This window comes from Enhydra lutris, unplaced genomic scaffold (assembly GCF_002288905.1).
Source record: "Enhydra lutris kenyoni isolate GAN:26980312 unplaced genomic scaffold, ASM228890v2 scaffoldscaffold10, whole genome shotgun sequence".
In the NCBI taxonomy this organism is placed as follows: Eukaryota; Metazoa; Chordata; class Mammalia; order Carnivora; family Mustelidae; genus Enhydra; species Enhydra lutris.
Genome location: NW_019154094.1, coordinates 15514601 through 15524727, shown reverse-complemented (window position 1 = coordinate 15524727; position 10127 = coordinate 15514601).

Sequence of the window (10127 nt, the reverse complement as noted above, 5' to 3'; positions counted from 1 at the left end):
CTGATTGAGATTAGGGGAGATCTAGCACTTCAAGGACACTGGGGATGCAGGTACCACACTGGGGCTCATGGGTGGGCTGGCAAAAAACACAGCTAGCAGCACAGATGAGCAAACACAGGCTCCAAGGGTGTGAGCCACTGGAACACCTTTCAGGTGGTGATGGTTGGTCCAGCTCTGCCACTTACTAGCTATCTGCCTGTGTAAACCTGAGTTTCTTCATTTCTAAGTAGGAAGTGAGGATGAGCAACTGATGATGGGACCAGCCTCGTGGGGCTGAAGACAAGATCAAGCTGAATAATGAGTTTACAGATTAGCCCTTCACCAGGCACCAAGGAAGTGTGTTCCATATCAGCTATGGGCTATTAGCATCATCAGTGTTCATAGGCCCAGCACTTACTGGGCTTGTACAGTTCTTAGAGCGGCCTAAAAATTGCCTTTGAAGAGTCAAAGGTCAGACAGGGAACTGAGATTCTGAAGACCCCAGGGTGAACCAGGAATCCATGCGGAAAGTTTACCAGCACGTGTGTGTGTGTGTGTGTGTGTGTGTGTGTGAGTGTGTGAATGTAGTGCATAGTTCTTCTTGCTAAGAAAGCACACACTTTCCCCAAGGTCCTCACAGTCTTCATTTCAACATCCATACCCCTCATGACACTGTACTGAGACCTCTCCCTCTTTGCTGTCCCTAGTGTCTCTCCTGGGGCCTTTAAGCCTCCCACTGGGTAGCCACTTCAACACGAACATTTTAACGAAACTTAAAAGATATGCATCATGTTATGCCATCTAAATCATGATGCTCTCTGATTTGTCAAAAAAAGATAATGCTTCTTCGTTTGTTCTTATCTTGTCTCATCTCTGAGCTGCTGAGGTCACATGGGGGAGCCACATCACACATCTGTGTGGATGGACTAGAGCCTGGTCCCCCTTCAGGCAGTGGTCCTGATGCCCCAGTTGGGGGTTCTGGGGATTGGAGGTACTGGGTACCCAGTGGGGCCAGGAGCAGGATCCCAAGTCTGGTCCTCTCTCCGCAGTGGCACACAAGTGGCTGGGAACAGGCCAAAAAGCCAGAAGTGGGATGGGCAACAGGAGGGAGTAGAGAGGAATGGGGCAGACGAAGCTAGGGGAGAAGGCAGTTGTGGGGAGTGGACTCCCGCTCCTTTGTGTCAGTTCTCACATGGATTGTTTTCACTTAAAGACATGGGGTGAGGGGTGCCTGGGTGGCTCAGAGGGTTAAGCATCTGCCTTTGGTTTGGGTCATGATCTCAGGGTCCTGGATCAAGCCCCACATCGGGCTCTCTGCTCAGCAGAGAGCCTGCTTCCCCCGCTTCTCTCCACCTGCTTCTCTGCCTACTTGTGATCTTTCTCTGTGTGTGTGTCAAATAAATAAAATCTTAAAAAAAAAGAGAGAGACATGGGGTGAGCAGATGTTAATCAGGATGTAGCATACATTTCTTCACTGCCTACTTGGTACTGGGAATTGTGCTTTTCATGCATTATACCATTTGTTTTCATCTTCACAACCACTGTGGGGTATGGAGGTTAGGACTTCCACCATTTAATAGATGAGGAAAGTGGGCTTGAGGTTAGCTAACCTCCCTGAGCTCATGTAGCCAACGGGTGAGCGACCAGAGACAGACGAGTCTCCTGGATGTGCACTCGGAACCACTGTCCTCAACGCATACCTCCAAGGACTTGGGCAACACTCACATTTTGCAGGCTGCCATGGAGACTCCACCAGCATCTTGAATGATAGAATGGGCACTGGTGGAAGCTCAGGAAATTGCTACAGAGATCTTTTTCTTAAGAAGTGCACATTTGCGTGATGGCAGCTCTCCACCGTTATGGCCACCTGTGAAGGGAGCCTGGCGGGATATGAGCGGGTCTCCATGGAAACATAACTTCCACTGGCTACTGCTTCCAATCTCCGAGAATTCATCTCAAATATAGTTCCAAGGCTTTACCTGCACCATATTTACACGTGTGGCTCTGGGGCGGTGCGGTGTAATGCTTGGGAACACAGGATTTGCTGTTCCCCGGTGGGCCTGACTCATCCAGGTACCAAGTGTACACAGCTGACAAGATACTTACTTTCCCTGGGTTCCAGTTGACGCCTGTATAAAGTAGGGGTACTATAGTACTTACTTCATCAATTTGTTCTAGCCATTACTAAATCCTCAAACAAAATAGGTGTTGACTGTTATTTTTTCTTGCCCCATTCCCTTCCTGCTGCCCCTGTTCCCAACTAAACTAGAATAACCAGTTCATCCCAGTTTGTTTTCTTTGTCTTTGCACTGAAAGCCCCCCTCAGTTTTGGGCAAACCTGTGTAGGTTCTCTGCGGTCAGAGAAGTCATAATGGTTTGAGTCCCACATTTACATTGGTCATTCATATTCATGAGTTTTCTGGCCATTGGAAGGAAGGCTCAGAGGCACAGAAAACTGAAACCAAAGGCAAGTGCAATTAACTAATTTTGAGTCCCCACGAGCAGGGGCTGCCGTATTCATCTCTGTATCTCTTCTCCATGTTTAGTAGGCTAACTGTTAAATGAGTGAATAACAAATGTCCTAAAACACCCACAATACAAAATGATCCCCAGTTTCAGGCTGGGAGCTCCTTCTGCCAACAAATCTCCACGGCTGGTTTCTTAAGGCTGTGTGTTACGACTGACACCAGGCTGCATCTAAATCTGGTTCTGGGATGACTTTGGAGCAGGCTTGGCCTGTGGAGGGGAAATCTTATGCATTGGGACTCCTGCCTTGAGAAACATTCATGAGTCACTGTTTGGTTAAGGACTGACTCCCACTCCTAGCCACGCTCCTCGCCCTGTTTTGGGGACTGATACAGTTTTCAATGGATTAGTAAATACTTGTCCAGTGGGTGATGACCCAGGAGGGATATCTGCCCCTGGAGAACACACAACCTACTGAGGTCCCCTCGTCACAGCATGGGGTCTATCTCCCAGGTTCTCATGCTCTGGACATGTGGAGTAAGCAGAGGAGTTCAGAATATGGGGAGAAAACATCCCCGCTTACTGGGAGTCTAGGGGGTGGGACATGGATTGTCCTCAGTGTTCTGAGCTGGAATCCTGGCGGAGCTCCGTCACTGGTATGGGGAGACTAACCAGGTAGTCATACTCTCAAGTCAAACAGCCTTAGCTGTGCCTCTTGGCAGCTGTGAGACCTGGGACAAGTGAGGCCCTCTCTGACCTCACCCATGAAAAGAAGATGTGTAATATGGGGTCACTACAGCTCAAAAGCCATAGTTGTTATTATTATATAAATTATATATTACATATATAATATATATTATATATATAAAATATATAATATATAATATAATATATAATATAAATTATATATTACAGTCTTATTACTGTGATCCAACGTAAGCACCCCATACAAGAAAGAATAGTGCCCAAATCAACAACAAATACAGAAGGGAATGTCAAACAGCAAGCACTCAATAAGTGTTAGCAACTGTTATTAAGAGCTTTTAAATCATCTTCTACTTCCTGTGTCTGAGTCACCCAGCTTCCCTGTGAATACTAGGAGAAGCTTATTTAAGAACTTCTGTGAAACACGTAAGTAGTATTCCCACTCAAAATGCATCACCTGAATCTAATCATGAGGAAGTCCAGACAAACCCAAACTGAGGGAGATCCAGCAAAATAACTAGCCTGTACACTTCAAAAACGTCAAGGGTATGAAAGACAGAGGCAGGGGCGCCTGGGTGGCTCAGTGGGTTAAGCCTCTGCCTTTGCTCGGGTCATGATCTCAGGGTCCTGGGATCAAGCCCCGCATCCGGCTCTCTGTTCGGCGGGGAGCCTGCTTCCCCCTCTCTCTGCCTGCCTCTCTGCATACTTGTGACATCTCTCTCTCTCTGTGTCAAATAAATAAATAAATTCTTAAAAAAAAAAAAGACAAAGGCTGAGGGACTGCTCAGATTAGAGAGGGTTGAGGACATAGGACCGCTAAGAACGGTGGGTAAGCATGGACTGGATCCTGCACCAGAAAAAAACAAACAAACAAAAAAAACCCAAAAAACTGCTATAAAGGACATTATTATTGTAATTGGTAAAATCTAAATAAAGTCTGTGGATTAGGTAATAATATTATATCATTGCTCAAGATTCTCATTTTGATAATTGTCCTGTGGTTGTGAAGGCAAATTACTTGTCCTTGAGAAATCACTTGGAAGTATTTAGGGATAATGGGTCCTAATGCCTCCAACTTACTCTTGAGCAGTTCAGGAAAAAAAAAAAAATCTGTATGTATGAAAACTAATGAAAAAGCAAATGGGCCTAAATGTTCATTGGTGAATCTGGGTGAAGGGTATATGTTTTTGAACTATTTTTGCAACTTTAATGCACATTTGAAATTATTTAAAAATAGGGGTACCTGCGTGGCTCAGTTGTTAACTGTCTGCCTTTGGCTCAGGTCATAATCCCAAGGTCCTGGGATCAAGCCCCGCATCGGGTACCCTGCTTGGTGGGAAGCCTGCTTCTTCCTCTCCCTCTGCTACTCCCTGTGTTTGTGCGCTCGCTCTCTTTCTCCTCTCTCGTTGTCAAATAAATAAACAAATAAAACCTTTAAAAAAAAGTAAAAGAAATTATTTAAAAGTAAAAATGAAAACATAATTAACTAACATAAAGAAACTATCAAACCCTTTAGAAGAAACAGTGCAGTTAGGCAAACAGTGAGAAGCCTTCCACCTCCTGGTCCTGTTTCCTCACCATCCCCTCTTGTGGTCAGCCTGGAAGTACCAGCTGTATACTAACAGGCAGCTTTAGAATCGCCCATAGAGGCAGGCAGGGACAGGTGCTGGACTTGTTTGCACATGTGGTAAGGAGAGAAAGGCAATGGATGGATCCAGCACAGTGCAGTGGCCAGTGGGAAGGGGTGGGGGCTCCAGTGGCATTATTTCGTCTGCTTGCAGTCTTTTAACCTAGATGTCTCAGGAAGGGCAGGGTGAAAAACACCGTGATGCTAGAAGAGACTGTTCTAGCACTGAGATGCTTCTTTATCCAGGGAAGGTGAACTTGGCTTCCCAGGAGAGGAGCAGTGCCCACCATCAGCCAGAAGAGGGCGCTCTGTCTCCTTCCCGCATCATGCTGGTAAACCGACTTTTCTTCTTTCTTTTTTTTTTTATTTAATATTTTATTTATTTATTTGACAGACAGAGATCACAAGTAGGCAGAGAGGCAGACAGAGAGAGAGGGAGAAGCAGGGTCCCTGCTGAGCAGAGAGCCCAATGTGGGGCTCAGGACCCTGAGATCATGACCTGAGCCAAAGGCAGAGGCTTAACCCACTGAGCCACCCAGGTGCCCCAAAACCGACTTTTCTACTTTGGGTGTGTTCACAGTGGTTTCCCAGATCTGCAGATCCCAGGGGCAGGATTAGGGTCAGGTGATGGAGGCAGGGCCTGAAAGTGAGGGTTGGCTTTTCTCTTCATTTAAGATGTGATACTTTGTTCATTGTAGATGTTCTGCATAAATTTAGATTAATTACTCAAGATTAATTACTGAAAATATTGCGAAAAATATTATTGATCTTGATTAGTGAGTTGTCACCCCCTTAAATGTTCCACCTGAGGCCAGGGCCTTATTTGCCTCCTCCTAGTCCCACCGTGGCAGATCAAACTCATTAATTACAACACCACCAGCTCAGTTTGCAATTGGTCAGATGAGGTCTGCAGTTGATAGGCCCTTTTGTACCATAAAGAAAGGGCTGGCTAAGAGAATTAATCCTGAAAACCTAAATTCCTGCCTTTAATTTTTTTAAACTTTTTTTTTAAAGGTTTTATTTATTTATTTGACAGCGAGAGAGGAGAAAAAGAGAGAGCGCACAAACACAGGGAGTAGCAGAGGGAGAGGGAGAAGCAGGCTTCCCACCAAGTAGGGTGCCTGATGCGGGGCTTGATCCCAGTGGCTTGAGCCTGACGTCATTATCTCTCAGTTTTCTCATCTGTAAAATGGAGATCACAATCCCTTCTTTGCACAGTTCATTCTGAAGGCAGAATATCACCCAACTGAGTACTTCCTGAGGGCCAGATGCTGTGCTGAGTCTGCCCTTTACTTATAAACTCACAAAATTGTCAAGTTTTACCATATAAAAGCTATTATCATCCCCGTTTTTGAGGATGAGGAAATAAGCACAGAGAGCTTTAGCGACTTGCCCAAGGTTGAACAGCCAGTAAGTAGAAGTGCATATGCTTTAACCTTCACACCAGCATTCTCAGTGCAGGGCAGGGGGTCGGGGGCGGGCAATCTCCATCCCCGTGGAGGCATCTGGCAATATCTGGAGATATTCTGGGTTGTCATGACTAGGGGGGGTGCTACTAGCATCCAGTGGGTAAAGGCCAAGAAAGCTGCTAACCACCATGCAATGCATGAGGCAGCCCCCACAACACAGAATTATCTGGACCAAAATGTCAGTAGTGCTGAGGTGGAGAAGCCCGCTCCCTGCTCTGCAGCTGAGATCGGGGAGCTATATGAGAACTTAACACGCAGGGCTCCCTGAAAGACAGATGCTATGTGGAGATGGTTGCTTTATTTCTTTTGTCTCAGTGACCTGGATTCTCTTGGTTATTCAGGGACCCAAGCTCCCCTGGCTTAGCGCCCTCACACGATGGTTGAGAAGATGGGCTTTTTTTTTTTTTTTTTTAAACATATAATGTGTTATTTGCCACAGAGGTACAGGTCTGTGAATCATCAGGCTTACACAATTCACAGCACTCACCATAGCACATACCCTCCTCAATGTCCATAACCCAACCACCCTATCCTTCCCCACCTCACCCCCCAGCAACCCTCAGTTTGCTTTGTGAGATTAAGAGTCTCTTATGGTTTGTCTCCCTCCTGATTCCATCTTGTTTCATTTTTTTCCTTCCCTATCCCATACAGCACCCTGCCCTTCCTCTCAAATTCTTCATAACAGAGAGATCGTATGATAATTATCTTTCTCTGATTGACTTATTTCGCTCAGCACAATACCCTCTAGTTCCATCCATATCATTGCAAATGGCAAGATTTCATCTCTTTTGAAGGCTGCATAGTATTCCATTGTACATATATACCACATTTTCTTTCTCCTTTCATTTGTTGATGGACATCTGGGCTCTTTCCATGGTTTGGCTATTGTGAACATTGCTGCTATAAACATTCCGGCGCATGTGCCTCTTTGGATCCCTACATTTGTAGAGAAGATGGGCTTTGGAGTCAGAGCACCGTAACGTGCTTTCAACAATGATTTATCACGCACCTGCTATGTGCTGGCCTTGTCCCAGGCCGTGCAGACACAGATAGGTGTCTCTGCCCCCACAGAGGTGTCTAGGGAGAGCCGGACAGACATAAGACAACACACAGCTCATACATAATTATACATTGTGATACATGCCACATAGCAAAAGACATAGGCCCCATGGAAGAGAATATAAGACAAGACACTGATAGCAAGGCTTTTCTGAGAAAGTGACATTTAAGCTGAGACTTGGAGGTGGGAGGAAGGAAGAGTTCTGTAGATGGAGGGAACAGATGTGCAAAGGCCCTGAGGTGGGCACTGAAAGCCACTCAGTGTGAGGGGAGGCCAGTGGGGGAGGAAGAAGGAAAGGAACAATGTTACTTTGAAGAGGTAGGTAGGTAGAGGCCACAGGAAGGAGCTTTGTCTTTATGCCAAATGAAGGATCTCTGAAGGATTCTAATTAGAGCAGTGACACGCCGAGGCCAGTCCTTCAGAATGCGACCTTTCTGAAGTCCAAGCACAGCCTTGTGTGGAAGATGCTTTGTGAGGCCAAAACCCAGAGCCTGCTTCATCACCTGGAAACCATCACACCAAGGTCTTGGTCCCAATTAAGCAGCCTTAAACAAGGCACCTCCCCTCACGGTTGGGGTGAGGGACGCTGGCTCTGAACCGTGATAACCAGAGCGATTTGCATACATTATAAGATTATTGCTATGGCTCATTTGTTACTAGACAAAGAGTGACATCAGTCACTGGAAACACCTGTTTGGGTCAGGCGGCTTGTCCATCCTAGTAGTGGGGATTTTCCCACAAGCCCTTTGTTTCCTTTTCCTACTTTTGCTACTTTCTTTTTGCTACTCAGCTTGTGCACTTTCACTCCCCCTGAAATGCCCATTGTGGCTTTCTCCAATTCTGAGGTATCCTTTGCCCCAGTGTATTGCTCCCACCGACTCCTGTTCCACCAGGGCCCATGGTGGCTGGCTGTGGCTCCCAATGATGTATGGGACCATGTGTCTGAACATCTGCTCCTTATTTTTGCCCATTCATATGACATTCAGGGAACTCTTCCATGGGGGCTTAGTGAGGCTTTGGGGGACCGGACTGTCCCTGCCCAACTGGGATGGTATTTCTCAAGGTGGATGTTGCTCAAGATATTGAAAGGACTTACAGGAAGAAAAGGGTTCTATGGACAACAAAGTCAGGACACCCTGCTTCAGGACACTGAAGCAGCTTTCCTCTTTTTTTTTTTTTTTTTAAGATTTTATTTGTTTCATAGAGATCACAAGCAGGCAGAGAGGCAGGCAGAGAGAGAGAGAGAGGAGGAAGCAGGCTCCCCGCTGAGCAGAGAGCCCAATTCAGGGCTCAATCCCAGGATCCTGGGATCACGACCTGAGCCAAAGGCAGAGACTCTAACCCACTGAGCCACCCAGGCACCCCTCTGAAGTAGTTTTCTTTATTGCAGGACTTTTCAGAGCATTTAATGTGCTAATGTGCTTTACAAATCTCCAGGGAGTAACATATTTATCCTTTTTTCTAGGAGCATCTTACAGACTAGTGCTCAGAAGTACATGCCCCAGGAAACGGCATCCACAGCCACTAAATGGCAGAAGGAAGGACACTTCAAAGTGATCAGTGTAGGTCAGGCCAGTGTCTGCCTTTCCTTCCAGGCTCCAGACTCCTGGAAGAACTATCTCAAACCCTCAATTCCCAGCACAGGATGGATGAGTGTGGTCTTTCTGCTTCCCTTGAGGCTGCAGTAGAGCCTCTCGTCCCTGACCCCTCCACGTTATCAGTGACTCCTGCAGCTGGTTGAAACCTGCACTTGGCTCAGTCGAAGAAAACATGTTGGCAGGGGCATTGTTTAATCTGCTTTAAAAAATAAAAAGCATTTAAACACTTTTATCTTCCTTTTTAATTACTAAAAAGTAAATATTTTTGTAGAAACAAACAAACGAAAAAATCCAACAATACCCAGATGTGTAACAGTAAAAAGTCGAAGTCTCCTTTGGTCTCCTTCCCGTCCCCCACCTATAGTGTTTGTTCCTTATTAAGGTTTTGCTACGCCTCGTCTGGCAGGCGAGAAGGCTGGTCTGGAGCCCGAGGGCCTGGGTTCAGGCCCCAGGTGAGACCGGCTAGCTGTGTACCCTTGGGTGTAAACCTCAGTTTGCTCATCCATAAAATGGAGGAAGCATAGAAGGGCCGAGGGGAGTACTAAGTAATATGAAACACAGAAAGTACTCAGCAAAGCCTCTGTACCTAGCTGACTTCGGTTAAATTAGAGGCGTAGCATTTTCTTCCTGAAATCCAGATACATTTTTCCCCCCTAAGTCCAGTTCTGTGCAGTTGAATGTGCTAATTACAGAATGGGGTCAATCTTCAGACTGTTTATGTGATTTTTTTTTTAAGTCCTCAAGGGCAGTTACTATGTGCAGAAGCTACTATACAGAGGTTTATATTATTTTTCAAATTCATATTCAAACAATCAAAATTAAAAATTCAAAAACAGATTAGTCGGCTCTCTCATCTTACAGGTTAACTTTTTTTTTTTTTTCAAAATTACAAAAGGAAATTTATTTCGAAAGGTTAAGGGAACATTTACACTTGAACAAAGTGATAATAGATGTCTTGAAAAAGAAAAAAAATTCATCATGAAGTTCTTTCAAATTTTTGAAGCAAAAATAACCTAAGTTGTGGACTGTGGCCTTAGGGAAGGTGAGAGGAATGATGGGGTGGTAAAGGAGGGGACACAATCAGCTCAGTATCGACCTTGAGAAAGTAAAGTCACTTCTGCTCAGCTTTGAGGTTACAAATATGCTTTAAAAAAGAAAAAGCAGGGACACCTGGGTGGCTCAGTTGGTTAAGCGGCTGCCTTCGGCTCAGGTCATGATCCCAG